Below are 15,484 nucleotides of genomic sequence, written 5' to 3' on the forward strand. Positions count from 1 at the left end.
CGAATCAATCGCCTTATATACCATAAATTTACAAAAGTTCTGATATAGGTGTTCCCTAGAAGTATAACGTTAAAGATAGCTATGTTTAAAATTATTGTAGGAATTAAGTTTCTCAAACCGACTTAACTATAATTAACGGAAATTACTGACGACTAAATATTTAATATCAGTTACATTTATTTAATTATTTAAGATAAACCTCTTTCTTTGGAATGACACAAGTGAGAGTTTATATAGAACGAGAATTGAAGATTGCATCTGAATCGAAACACTACACGCATATCAAAGTTAATATCATGTTAATATGAAGCGAGTACGATGAAAAGATCTCTTACAAAACGGTATCATTTTCTTTTTGCAGAATATTGAATGGAAATATTTTAAATATTTTTCGGCATTACGATTCTTTTAGTAGTTTTGTATGTATAAAACTCTGTTTCATGTCAATATTCAAGAACATCTTTTGATGTTAACATTTCAAATTTGGTGTTTAATTTTTAATTCAGCTTTACTACATTTATATATAGTGTAAACTTAAATTGTAACTTCAATAGATAATGTGTATGTTATTATTTCATTTTCCCAGTGTTGAAACGATCGGGTCTATGAAATAATATACCTTAGATGAAAACGAAAATTGCCCTTGTTTCGTGTCCTCTTTTTGGAGGTCTTTACGGTTCAGAGTGAGGCGAAAGTTAAATCCACATTTAAGTGATAGATATTAGGTTCGCATTAGAATTGATGATACATAGAAAATGATTATACGCTTTAAACTTTACAATTGCCCTTGGCAATAACTCACCAAATTTGAACTATGTATTTCCGGTTTCTCTCATTGGCTAATGGACCTGTGTTTAGAAGGTAAATTTTTGTTTGAAAGAGTAGCCCTCGTCTCAACTCGGAGACGTTTATTTTGGTTTCCCAACTTTTAATGAAACAATTTATTTTTTATTACCTATCCTAGTGAATCATGTCACGGAGAGTCCAAATTTCGAAGTATCTGTCTGTTGTTACACCCCAGGGGCCCGAGTTCTCAGTTTGCAAATCGGAGCAAATGTCTTCTCAATTTCCGAACCGCGTATACAGTTCCCGGAAATTTGTAAAATTGTATTCCTCTTACACTGGCTATTACTCCATTGTCTGTCTAACACTACCAACTTCTGGTTTTTGTCCATCCCACACGGACACCAGTCTGTACTTACTGGCTTCTAAACACCACCATCAACCAGTATTTTGTCCGTCCCACATGGACGCCAGTCTATACGTACTGGCTTCTATCTCCATTGTCATCGCTAAGGTTAAGACATACGCGGTGATCAGCTAGGGTTACGACAACCGTCTAGCCTCCCAGTGGTGGGGCTTCCGCCAAAAGTTCACGCAATTGCGCTGTTCTTATCAATAACTGAGATTTGAAACATTTATATACTACCGATTTGAGTAGGGCGAAACAGCAGGCGTATCTTTCATTTCAAACGTCAATATTAGTCAAGTCTCTCAAGAATGTCTAATTATTTTTGTTAAAACGACGTAACGCTGAAAAAGGTGAATAATTAACGAAGAAAATATATAATATTAATTATATTTATTTCAGAATTTAAGATAATCAGGTTTATCAACTCAAAATTAATACAGAAAGAGTTAAACAGCAGTATATGTGTTTGTCTGTGTGTGTCTGTCCGTAGCTATACTAATGCACTGCGTTAGCAGTTCGCTTGTGTAAAGAAATCTTACATAACTTTAATATTTCCTTTTTTCGTAATATATAGTGATTATATGGAAATATTTTCGTAATTTCGATTCCTTTAGTAGTTAGGTAGTTTTAAGGCTCTGTTTCATTTTGATATTCCAAGGATATTCTTAAATATTGTTATTTGAAATGGCTGTTTATATATTACTTAAGCTATACTACATCTGTAATTAGAATAATCCTTGCTTTAGATAATACAAAAAGAACGCGAAGGCTTATAATTTGTCGGTAAACTCAACCATTCTAGCTTCCAAGAGGCTGGATTACAGGAGTACGCCACGACTCCCAGGCCTAGAGAGTCCAAGAGTAGACAATTGAGGCCCGAGGTGAATTAATATATGGGTATTGTTATTCGTCTCTGTAAAGAAGAGACATTAACGGTTCAGAGTGAGCCGAAAGTCAAATATACATTTAAATAATCGGGTTTAGATTTCAAACTGAAATAAAGCTTTATGGTGGCCATCAGATTATTGAAAGGTCCGGTCGTAATCGGTTTCTAGCTACTATGAATATAGTTGGGGTGAAACGAGAGGATTGTGTTTACACGGCAATCGATATGTTAATGTAGCTTTCATCATAAAGGGTATAAATATCATCCATGATGGGAATAATAACGGTTAAAATAAAATGGATTACGGGAATAATAACGGTTTAAAAAACATCCATGATGGGAATAATAACGGTTTAAAAAATATCCATGATGGGAATAATGAAGGTTTAAAAAATATCCATGATGGTAAAAATAACGGTTAAAATATCATCGATTAAGGGAATAATAACGGTTTAAAAAACATCCATGATGGGAATAATAACGGTTTAAAAAATATCCATGATGGGAATAATAACGGTTAAAATATCATCGATTATGGGAATAATAACGGTTTAAAAACATCCATGATGGGAATAATAACGGATAAAATATCACCGATTATGGGAATAATAACTGTTTAAAAAACATCCATGATGGGAATAATAACGGTTTAAAAAATATCCACGATGGGAATAATAACGGTTAAAATATCATCCATGATAGGCATTAATACGGTTAAAAGAACATCCATGATGGGAATAAAAACGGGTTAAATAACATCCATGGTGGGAATAATAACTGGTTAAATAACATCCGTGATGGGAATAATGATGGTTTAAATAACATCCATGATGGGAATGATATTGGTGCTGTACCGATCCATTATATATGCCCATAATGGTTTAAATAACATCCATGATGGGAATGATATTGGTGCTGTACCGATCCATTACATATGCCCATAAGGGTTCAAACCCAAACCGGATAGGGTTTGGTTTTCTGACAAAAGTGATATATCCATTAATGGAATAGAAGTAAACCATTATTTTTTACAGTGTGGATAATTTGGTTATTATAATAAGTCATGGACCATAAGTCCTTTAAACGGGAACCTGGGAACTTCTTAGTTTATTTTCTAGTTTAATTTCTCCATGAATCATGAAGTTAAGCCCCCTTCCTACATTTTAAACTTTACGGTTACAAGTATGCCAGGATTATCAAAGCAAAAACGCATTAGGCTCGTTGCGTTACATAAGGCTGGTCGGAGAATTCCTTTTATTTCTCAGCAAATGGGCTGTTCAAAGCCAACCGCGAGGTCATGGCTAGCCGCTTAAGGTGAAAGTGGACGATTTACCGACGAACCCAGAGCATAAACTCCACGCGTTACCACTGCAGAAGAAGACGACGTTATTGCTGCCCTTATGAATAATCCTGTAAAATCCATCATGGAATTGGAAGGGTCGGAAACAACGATTAGTAACCGATTACGTGACGTTGGGCTACACAGTCGTATCGCCGCGGAGAAGCCATATCTCAAACCAGAGCATGAACAAGAACACTCAGAATTTGCGTGCGCTCACCTTTACAGGAGGAACGAATGGGATGAAGTTGTCATCAGCGACTAATCAACATTCTGTTCATCTACGGACCATCACGTAAGGGTGTGAAGAGAAAAAGGGACCCGTTATGATGCGGCTAACATTCACTCAATCCGGAACAGCGGACGGAATTTTGTGCCAGTCTGTTGTTATATGTCAAAAAATGGAATTGGCACCTTAGCGCTAATGAAAGGGCACCTTAATTCGGATAAATATAATGATATATTGGAACAAACATTTTTCCCTTATGTAGTCGAAAATAATTTTCCGGACGGTAAATTTATATTTCAACAAGATAATTCGAGCATACACAAGTCACGTGCAGCCATGGCGTATTTGAAGGAGAATCATCTGGAAATAGATTTAATGAACTCTCCAAGAAATTCACCCGACATATCTCCAATAGAAAACGTCTGAGCGATTAGGATTGTATCCCAGAACAATATAATTCCCAATGATAAGGACGAACTTTTCACCATCATCCAGACCGCATGAAAAGAGGTTGGTGAGCGGCCCGATTATATAAGCATTCTGTTTTCTTCAATGCCGCAAAGAATGCAACAGGTTGTAAACGCCAACAGTAAAATGATTAAATATTAATCGCTTAATGAAATAAAAAATGAAAAGGTATAAATGTATTTATCCTAATCATGCTTATAATTAAGAATAAATGTCAGATAGTAATTAGCAAAGTGTCGTAGTTCTTTATTTAACTCGTTTTCTTGGTTGGGTTCTTCTCAATAAAAGATATACATACTCTGCACTGCGTCGTTACTTAAATAAATTATACTTCGTGCAGCTCAGCAGATTCCACTGATTGTCAAAAAGGCCATAATATGCCATCGGATACACTGCTAAGGCTGGTGGAACTTTAGTATAATAATAATAACGAATTGTAAATATCAGTATTCCTTGAGAAAGGTTCCGTCATCTTGTTTATGGCGAACCCCAATAAGTTGAATACAATGAACACAACGGACACAACCACTTTCTCAAATGCTTTCAATGTAGGTAAACCTTTATTTCCGCCAAACGGTTTTAAATGGGCGACATATTGATGGAATTGGATGGGCATTGAATTATTATATGGTTCTCTCCGAAATGCGCCGTTTTCAATCAAACATTCATGCAGACTTAAGTTGAAACTGACATCAAGAATCGCTCACTAATCTAGATAGAAATCTCTCTTCAACCCCTGGGGCCCTGGCATTTGCGAACCATAGTGGAACAGAAAACCGCACCCGTGGCCTTATCTTCACCGGAGGAAGATTTGAAGTTTCACTCCACAATTGTTGACTTATACATTTGTTTAGTATTAAAGGGTATTAGAGGGTTTAAGAATATGGCTCAATGCTTTGATTCTGTGGTGGACGTGTATTCAGAACATTACAGTGAACATCACTGCCCCTTTACTAGAATGTCATGCGGTTATTTGGACGAGCTATTTTCAACTGATCACCTTCTCTTTGAAATCATCCCAATGATTCAAAACCCCCTATTTAGCAGTTGGAAATGGGAAGTGGCGACCTTAAAAAAACGATTAGTAAAAACAATTTTGAAGGAGCAATATGATATGAATTGTATCAGATCAATAATTTGCGGCTTTTTGTTGAAACAAGACGTCGCGAGAGTGAAAGTTTTTAATTGCGGCGACTGTACATGCAATTTTGGAATTTTTAAAATTTTTTGATCAATTGCGGCGGATTTAGAAATGTTTCACTATTTTTCTTTCAACTCCCCACTAGTCCAATTAAATAGAATCAAGTGTTGGCTGTGTTAGTTAGATAAAGCATAATCCTATCGGTTTTGGCATTGTTTTCCGAAAGTCCCCGAGGTCTGATATACATATACTGTAAAAATAGTTTCCACTTGATACTCGGCGATTTACGTCAGTTATGGCTGATTACTTACAAATTATAATCACACCATGATGACGTTGATTCTATCACAATGAAAAGACGATCGTGTCATAACTGTTTCAAGTGAGATGACGCCGTGGTGCAGTGAAGACGCGTTTTCGCTGTGCTCTGTAAAATTGTGAAGTTCGCCGGAAAAATAAGCCATTAGCCAAATTATTTTTCCTAAATTAATTACGCGAGTCTGTTTGTGACAAAACTAGTGAGAAATAAATCTTCGTGTGTTTTCCTTCGGAAAAACAAGGAATATGGATAAAACTTCAAACACCGCATCATTTGAACTCCATTCTTTTGAATTTGGAAAATGTCAAGCTACAAGGACGATGGAAAACATGCGAGGTTTATGTTACGGAAAAATTGGAACTTGATAAAGAAAGTAAGTTTTGTAGTTATAAAAGCAACAAATCGCTGAATGGCTACCTTAACTACCAAAAAAACTGTTCTGTCAAGATTTTTTCTGGCAAAAAAAGGAAAAGGAAGAGATTGAAAAAAGGAACTAATGAAACTTATCGAAACAACAGCAGAAAAGAAATTGCAGAAAAACTGAACACATTGAATGAGTCAACACACGTACTGAGTGCCAGATTTTCAAGCATTTATGCTAGTATTTCAAGCATAGCTGCTACTGTTTCTAGCAGTAGCCAAAAAATTTAAAACTTTGAACGGAAGGATAAGAACTTAATAATAATAATAAATGGCTTTTATTGAGGAGAACCTTTCAGCAAAGCTGATTTACAAAGGCATCCCGAATACATAATAAATTATCTAGACAGATTCTATATATTTTTTGGTTTCAATTTTAAACGTTTTGTAGCTATTTACAGTCCTTATATGGGACGGAAGCTCATTCCATAAGGAGATACCACGATGCTTGGCGCTTTTGGGTTCTTAGTGGAGTTTGAAAAGTTTCAACGAAGAAGTTGTGGCAACTGCCTCGAGTAGAGTGTTTGTGCTGCTCGGATGACTTTGTAAAAAAAGGCATTAGGTATTCTGGGCCTGAATTTCGGGATATTCTGTACATTAGATTCAGTAAACTGCACTTGTACAATTGGGTCAAGCGAAGCCAACCGAGTTGCTTGAGAGTCCCTGTGGCTGATGTGCGTTTACTCTTTTTTGCGACAAATCTGCTGCCGTTGTTGTGTGCCACCTGCAATCTTTTTAGATATTTTGCGCTGGAGCTATTGTAGAAAATGTCGCCGTATCGGAAGATGGGCTGGATTAGAGCTTCATATAGTAGACTCAGAACGTCCGTGTCCAAAGAGTCGTAGAGAGGTCTTAGTACCCCCATTCGAGCATTTGTTTTCTTTGTCAGATGATCAATATGAATCCTCCACGATAAGGGATCATCTAGAAGGACTCCAAGGTACTTAAACGATGAAACTCTTTTGATAGAGGTATTAGGCAGGCAAGTAAAAGACTCAGGATCCAAGGATTTTCCGTTATGGCAGAAGATCATGAATTCTGTCTTATCTTCATTGAGAATTAATTTCCTGGCATTGATAGTGCTTCTCAGGATAGTTGCTTCCGAACTCATGATTGGTATGAGGTCAGCAAGGTTAGCGGAAGAGTTTATGAGAGCAACATCATCAGCGTACTCTTTAGAAATGCTTGTTAACAGGAATTCGATAACGTCACTCGTATAGGTATTAAAGAGTGTTGACCAAGGATCCTCCCTTGGGGGACACCCTTGACCACTTTTAGAGGTGGGGATGTTATACCATTAACTTAGAAACGCGAGTTTCTATAATCAATGAAATCCTGAATGCAGCCATAAAAGAGGTACCCAAACTTGCAGAAAGAGAGATTAAAAAGAAAATAAAAACAAAATATGGACCGGTTACAAAAAGAGAACCACTAAAGTATAACTATCGCTGAGATGACATCTGCCCAGGTGAATGCGAGCCCAATCCGGCATTTTTTTCATACAGCAGAATTCAAGGAATAAAAGCCTGCCATGCCTGCTATTTAAAGGGTATAGGCAGCTTTAATTTCATATCATATTTTATATCTTAAAAGGTCTAAAGTTACACTTTCGAGTCTCCAATTTATAAATATCAACTTCTTAAATAATTTAACAATTTAACAATTTATTCTGTACTTCAAATGAATTTAAAAATCGTAAAAACTGAATTTTTCCATACATATACCCTTGCCTGTCCACCTTGTTTTTTGACGTCAACTGAATAAGCGCGGGAAAAACCATGGAGCCTTAATCTAGGCTATATGCGAAAACGGTAGTCCGGACTCTCTAGGCGCGAAGCGTTTGCACTCTTTGGAGTCGACTCGTGGTTGAGGTTACGTGACGTCTGCTACTTATTGTACCGCGTTAAACTTTTGCTTGTTTGTAGCGTGTACTACTGTACCTTCTGGTTTCTGGGTAAGTGAACTAAATGTAAAATAGATATAAAAAATGTCTAAACCGAGTACGATTTGCGTAGTTCCACGTTGTAAAAACAACAACTTAAATAAGGATATATCGTTTCACATATTTGCTAAAGACCCTTCTTTAGTAGAAAAATATTGATAGACCAAACTGGGAACCGAAAGCTAGATCTCTCGTATGTTCAGCTCACTTTACAAATGAGTGTTTTGAATATAATCGAGAAGTTGTAAAAACCTTGGGAAAGAAGAAAAAGTCACGTTTAATTTCGTCGGCTATACCAACTATTTTTCCTTCCGATTGTTTCATTGAGAAACCCAAAGAACTTTCTGCAAGCTGCAGTGGCAGTGCAAAACCACTTCAGAGACCTTTGCCCGTAAAACAAATCTGCGCAACAAGCCCTATGTCACACCGGAGTCGCGCTTTCGGCCTTGAAAAATAATATTCAAAATCAAAAGGTGAAGAATCAATTTGCCGCCCAGATGAAACGCAGAGCGATAAGTTATTGCAGAGAAATACCAAAGGTAAAGACAAATATATCCAAGTTTATAGTCTTGGCACCAAAGGTAAAGACAAATATATCCAAGTTTATAGTCTTGGCACCAAAGGTAAAGACAAATATATCCAAGTTTATAGTCTTGGCAAAAGTGTTGGTATTCAAGCTTTTCCCAGCAATCGGCATAAAGGTATTAAACTATTCGTAGTTAGATTTTATATAAACGGATAATCTGAGACAACTTTTACTAAGCATGTCAAAAGACCCAATAAAACAGCGTGAACAGTATTGGAACCCAAACTGATTTTATAAATCATAATACAACTATGACAAAAGATGAAGAAATGTCAGATATTCATGAGAGCGATGATGAAAGTATTGAGTCTGACCCACTTGATACTAGTTTTACTCCTTCAAGTCTTGGCTTCGGAAATACTAGTTTTATTCGGTATGCATTTTTGATACGTGAATTACATCTTATAAAGTATAAAATAAATCTATATTATTACTAATAGCTCTTCGGATCATTTGGATGTTATTGACAATCCAGTTTCAGAGCCAAAATTCTTAGTTTTTCAGTCAGCGTCATTAGTATTGTTCAAATATTGTTCTTCTTGTTTGACGCCATGCACTCAAACTCTCTCAATTTTGGGATCACTGGTCGCGGTTAAAGCTGTTTGCAAAAATAACCATACTTTTGTTTGGGAAAGTCAACCCAAAATGATGAGAAAACCATTGGGGAATCTCTTGACTGCGGCAGCTATCCTTTTCGCTGGACTAAATCCTACTAAAGTTTTAAGAATGTTCAAGTCCATTGGTATAGCCATGATCCAGAAAAGAGCTTATTGCAACATACAAGAAGCTTATCTAATTCCTGCTATTCGAGAAGTAAGATGGTTTTGGTGCGTGAAAGATCTATATTTCAAATTACTGCCATTATGGTAGGCATGGATAAGACAAGAAGATGAGCTATTAACATCATTTGAGGGCAAAACCATTGACATTGGTGGAGATGGTAGGTGTGATTCACCAGGTTATTCAGCTTTATTTGGAAGTTATTGTTTTTCGGAGAGAACTACGAAAAAAGTCATACATTTGCAACTTGTCCAGGTAAATCTACAAAAACACGACTTGATATGGACTTTAATTAATTATTATTAATGAGGCAAGCTTTTTGAAATATTCTTTTACTAGTCTTCTGAAGTTAATAGTAGCTAGGCAATGGAATTGGAAGGATTACGCAGAGGTTTACGTTACTTGGAAGTCAGTGGTATAACAGTTGGAAGTATTGTAACTGACAGACATAAAGGTATTCGGAAGCACATGCGAGAAGAGCATCCCGCTGTAAAGCATTTTTTTCATTGCTGGCATCTTGCAAATGGTAAATCCAAGGCTCCACTGGTAAAATAACGGCTGGTGCACGTTATTTTTTTTTCCAACCCAAAAATGGAATTTCTCATTGATTTACATGAAATATTTTCGTGGAAAAACCAGTCCCTGCCAACTACTGGGTTAAATATTCGCGCCTAATGCACGGAAAAGTAACGCTGTTTAGCTCTGAGATTACGCTATTCTATACAACTTATGTTCTCCCTTGCCAGAGGAGTGTGCACCATCCATTATTTTATCTAGAGAGCCTTCGTTAATCCCTCAAACCCAAAAAAATTAATGAATATAGGCCTAATTGTAAATTATATTCATCTAGGGGTTAAAACTAAAATTGAAGCTGCAGGAAAGAAAAAAAACTGCGAAGTTCTTTTGCAATGGAAGCGTAGCATTGTAAACCATGTTTATTGGTGTGCTGTTTCAAGCTACGGAAACGCGGAGTTAGCAAAAGAGAAATGGCTTTCTGTTCTTCGTCATGTCACAAATGCGCATACTGATCATGGTGGGTTGTTTCCAGAGTGTGCTCACGAACAAATAACACCACAAGAATGGCTCGTACATTGTAAGATGACAAAAATTATGGCTTTGGGTTACTACTCTCAATGAATTTTAACAACTAATAATTGCAGTATCCGAGCCATACAATAGACTAGCATATATTGTGAAGCTCGCAAGCCATGACATGGGCCAATTATCACCCACTGTACGAACATCTAATGTAGAAGCATATCACTCTGTGGTGTTGCACTTTGCAAGCAAGAGTGTTTATTACCCCTACAAAATTATGGAAGCTAGGTAAACTTATATTTCTTTATTTTGCCCACATTAGACAAACATAATTGAATTTAACTTTTCTGATTGTTCTTGTCAGTCTTACATTTTAATGAAAATTCTAACAAAGCTCACGCTCGCAAAGCGGATGGCACTTTGCGTTACCGTGTTTATTTTCCTAAGGCTAAACTAGGCGAGTATAGTGTAAGACCTATCAAGGAGCCATCTACATAGGGTAATTTAATTATATAAAACTTTTACAAGTAAACTTAGTTTTAATTATTTTTTACCTCTCCGAGTGACGATGACGTCACGGAGAGGTTTTACACTGGACGTGTCTGTCTGTCACCGCGTTCGCAGTTGGCAAGTCGGAGCAAACGTGTTCGCAATTTCCGGACCGCGTTCGCAGTACACAAAAATTCCGAAAATCTTTATCTATCTTATTTAACGCCAATCATTGACTAGTCGTTACGCCTTCATCTGCTGACTAACCGCCGATTCTTTCACTCAACACCCTCATTATTTATTGGCTTCTAACAACAACACCATGCGCTAGTCTTTCGTGTATCCCACAAACAACAATCTATCCTTATTGGCTTCTAACAACCACCATCTCCTGGTCTTCCGTCTATACCACATAGACACCAATCTGCAACATTGGCTTCTAACACCACCATCTACTGGTCTTTCGTCTATACCACATAGACACCAATCTGTAAAGGCCCGTTTACAGAAGAGCGTAATGCTGTAGCATAAGCGTAGGGCTGAAGTTGTAGGCGGAAAAACTCTATGCCGCGTTCGGACAAAGCTCGAGCGTTCAGCTCTCTATTTCAAATTTTTGTTCACAAAGTTGAAACGAGAGCGCTTGAGCTTATCGCGAAAGAGGCTGGCCTAAAAAACGTAAACAACAAAGATGGCGGCGGGAACTGTGGTAACTTTCCTTCTTCTAAAAAGAAAGTTATTACTTTTAAAACAATTACGAGCCAAAAAAACAAAAGAAAAGACTTGCACGACGTTGGTGGATTCATTCTATATGGATTAATCGAAAAAAAGAAGGGTATTTTCATACTTTAGTAAGTTATTTTTACAATAAACTAAAGAAGCCAAGGCTTAATTTCCAGTTGTAATTCGTCCAACTTTGATGGTTATTTTATCCTCACGAACCATGCATATTTATATTCTAGCTAGCAAAAATGAGAGAACATGACCATGGTTATTTTAAAAACTTCACCCAATTGACCCCAACACTCTTTGATGAACTTGTGGGACTGTTAAAATTTCAAATACAAAAATTCCCATTATCCCGAGAACCCCTTTCACCAGCCCACAGATTAGCAATTACTCTCAGGTAATTTTGGTAATTTTATTGAAATCTTTTGGTCTGGTTTTATTATTTAAATTATTTTGAAGGTTTTTAGCTTCTGGAGATAGTTTGTGTTGAATCCGGCGATCCAAAACAAGCCTGGTCATTTAGACTTAAATAATAATTGAATTTATGGTTTTCCCCACTGGGGTTTTCCCAGGACCCTTTTTCCCATAAGCAGAAGCTATGGGTTTTTATGGTCCGAATTTAGCTTAGTTAAGGTTCAGTTAAGATTTAGTTAAGGTTTACTTATAGTGAATACTTATGTTCGATATGTTTTTTTTGTAAAGACTTTTAAGAATAATATTGTTCTATAAACCAAAATAAGAACTGTCGTAGAGCACGGCTTGTAATTGCTAAGAAATACTGTACTATTGTAAAGGCTATAGTAATACATTTGAAGGGTTCGACGGATGGTTTTTGTTACTAGTGTGTTAAAAGGCCCTCTGGCCCTGTATAGTCATAAAACTTAGGAGTGACGAATTTTGGGGATCGCTTGGTACCAACAATAGGGGGTAAAACTTGAACTTTGTGTTAAAAACTAGCAGAAGCAAAGCATGAGTAGAACGTATTGGACTCTTGATGGAGAAAGAGCGCTTGTTACCATCGGACAATATAGATCGCAAACCGACTCTGCCGAGAGAGGTTGTAAAAGAAAGACTTAGAAACTTTAGATAAACGGACGTGTTTTAAGGAAAATTATTGTAAAGATATGTTGATTTAAGTATGATTTGATAAGACAATACAGTAATTAAAGAACTATTGATTATTGCGTTTGAATCTTCTTCGTTATTGAAATAAAGACACACACAAATAAGTTAGGGATTTTTAGTCCGCCGATGTGATATCAGGAATTATCACAAACTCTTATGTTGGGATGGAAGTCGCAACAGTTTGATAAGTATCGCTTATGGATTTCGAATTGGCAAATCAACAGCTCATGTGGTGATTAAAGAGACTTGTGACGCTTTGTGGGATGTTCTACAGCCCCTTTATCTTAAAGCAAGTATAAAAGCATATATTTGAAAATTTATTATAATTAATTATGTAATATAAAGGCGCCAACTGAACAAACCTGGAAGAACGATGCTCAAGAGTTTGGTAGACTGTGGCAGTATCCAAACTGCTGTAAGGCTGTCGACGGGAAGCACGTGGTGATTCAGCAGCCACCAAACAGTGGTTCTACTTACTACAATTACAAGGTAAATATATAGAGGTCTCTCATTTAACACTGAATTCAAGCTTAATTTACTTTATAGGGAACAAATTCAATCGTGCTCATGGCCGTAGTAGACGCGGAATATGAATTTTTGGCAGTCGACATTGGTGGATTTGGAGCTAATTCTGATGGTGGAATTTTCAAGGCATCCCCAATAGGATGTGCTCTAGAAAACAAGCGTCTTAATATACCACCACCATAGAAACTACCAAGAAGCAATGCTTTGGCACTATATGTATTTTTGGGGGACGAGGCATTTCAATTGCATGAAAATTTTTTACGACCATATTCCTCCAAGGAACTTAATTCAAAATCTCGTGTTTTCAATTATCGACTAAGCAGAGCCAGGTAAAGTTATCTCTGATTAATGACGTCGTTTAAGTCTTATAAATTGTAACAAATTATTTACAATTGATTTTCAAGGCGCTGTAGTTTAAACGCTTTTGGGATATTGGGCGCAAGATGGAGAATATTCCACAAGATGATAAACCTTTTACCAGAAAATGTTGACCGTTGTAACATGGCTGCCAGATTCCTTGGAGTTTCTACTCCTTGGATCTGGCAGGGTATATATACCTCCATGTTACATGCTCCTCCTCCCTACTTCACATTAGTGATTTAGTAGATTACTGTTGGCGGCGGAAGAGACTAGTTCTCTCCTCGTTCTTTCACTAAAGATTCCTAAGACGGAGTTAGTTTTTGTAGTAACCAAGTTGGGTTACGGGATTTTCATCCCTGTGTTTTGTTCAGCAATAAAATCAGTCTTCGGTTTTTGAATTATTAAAGTAAGTTGTCTTTAATTCTTTTTTATGGCCCTCGGGAGCTTTCTCCCTTAGTTAAATTATCATACAGAGGGTTTCATAAAATGGCGCCCGAACAAGGACCCGACTAAGCCTCGGTCAGTCCCGTAGAAAAACTGTTTATCATTGTCGGTTAGGATATCCGCCCTCCAGCCCTCCATGTGGCTTTAAGCCTTGGCTTCCACATTGATAGATAGTTTTAAATTTTAGTAAGATAATCGTACTAAATTAAATCTACATTAATCATAAATGAATTAAATAATAAATTAAAAATAAAATTATCTTTGTAATAAAGCCATTGAATTTAGATGACTAACTATTTATATTGTATAAATTTAACTTAACTTGGCTACTGTAATTTACTTTGAGTATTGTAAATTAAATTAAATAATTAAATAAATAATGGCTTATTCGGACGCTAATAATAAAATATGGAGATCGCCTCGAACATCTGAGGATGAGGATGAGGATGACGATTTAATATTAAAGAAAAGGGAAGAACAATTAAAAGAAGATCTGTTGTGACACTCTTTTTATTTTTAAATTAAAAACAAAGGGGAAGTGGGTTAAATAGTTAATTCAGGTAATCAGTTGTCTAGGGGAAAGTTATTGAGATAGGAAAAAGTGTCAGCATTTAAAAGACAGAAACAAACGCATGGAACTGGCAATGATTTTAATACTAAACTTAAAGCTAACTTAACTAAACAAAAATACATTAACTAAACAAAAATAGCTTAACACAAACATAAACATAAATTCAATAATATTAATTAATTAAAACATAAAACAGGGTTGGCTGGTTCACATTAATAAAAGTGTTACGGTACCGTATTACTTGGTTTTCATTGTTCCAAGGATGGACTTCGGGTTTTCATTATCACGCAAATACTCATTCGCGCACTCTTCGGATCGCGCTTTCTTTTGTGGCCTGGAGCCTCGGCTTGGGCCTTGGGGCGCCCGCTTCTAAGGTCGTCTCCGAGTTGGACTTGAAGTTGCTTTTTGCATGGTCGCGTACTGTTTTTGAGCGACTTGCTCTCACCAAAGCCTCGTGCACACTCTTTTTCAAGTTTTCAACTTTTTATCTCATTTCACTCCTTTTTTTGGCTACTCCGAAGTTGGCCCTTGTTAACCTCTTGGCCGAAGAGGGGGGAAGTAGTTCGACTTCTAGTTTGCTCCAACACGTGTACGGTAGAGCCAGTGGAAAGTTTTTGAAGAACAACCCTTGGAAAGTTTCGAGGGTGTTCACCCTCTGATGCCGCGCGATTTCTAGTATTGTCGAAAAGGGAACCAGCGTATTGGGAAAACCAGCCATTGTATTTTATACCCTTTCACTTTATTAGTAAACAAGACCTAAACCTAACCAAAATGTGTTGTTATTTAAAATTTAAATTTAAAGGGGTACTGCAAATAATTAATGGGGTAATGACTTATTGTTATAAACTCAAATAATTAAAGGGGTAATGACTTATTGTTATACTGTTTACATCTACTGAAGATG

At 36.6% G+C, this 15,484-nt stretch overlaps 1 long non-coding RNA gene across 1 annotated transcript; it reads right to left on the reverse strand.

The window, feature by feature from the left end:
* Positions 1 to 325: 325 nt before the first annotated feature.
* LOC149705415 (uncharacterized) lies at positions 326 to 1,171 on the reverse strand. The gene is made up of 3 exons (XR_016379784.1): positions 956 to 1,171; positions 803 to 848; positions 326 to 669 (listed from the first exon to the last, which is right to left on the reverse strand). It is a non-coding gene; the product is annotated as an uncharacterized LOC149705415 (long non-coding RNA).
* Between the last annotated feature and the right edge of the window lie 14,313 nt (positions 1,172 to 15,484).

The sequence above is a fragment of the Phalangium opilio genome, unplaced genomic scaffold (genome assembly GCF_054372755.1).
Source record: "Phalangium opilio isolate 3A_F unplaced genomic scaffold, DU_Popi_V2 ptg000013l_1, whole genome shotgun sequence".
NCBI classification, from domain to species: domain Eukaryota; kingdom Metazoa; phylum Arthropoda; class Arachnida; order Opiliones; family Phalangiidae; genus Phalangium; species Phalangium opilio.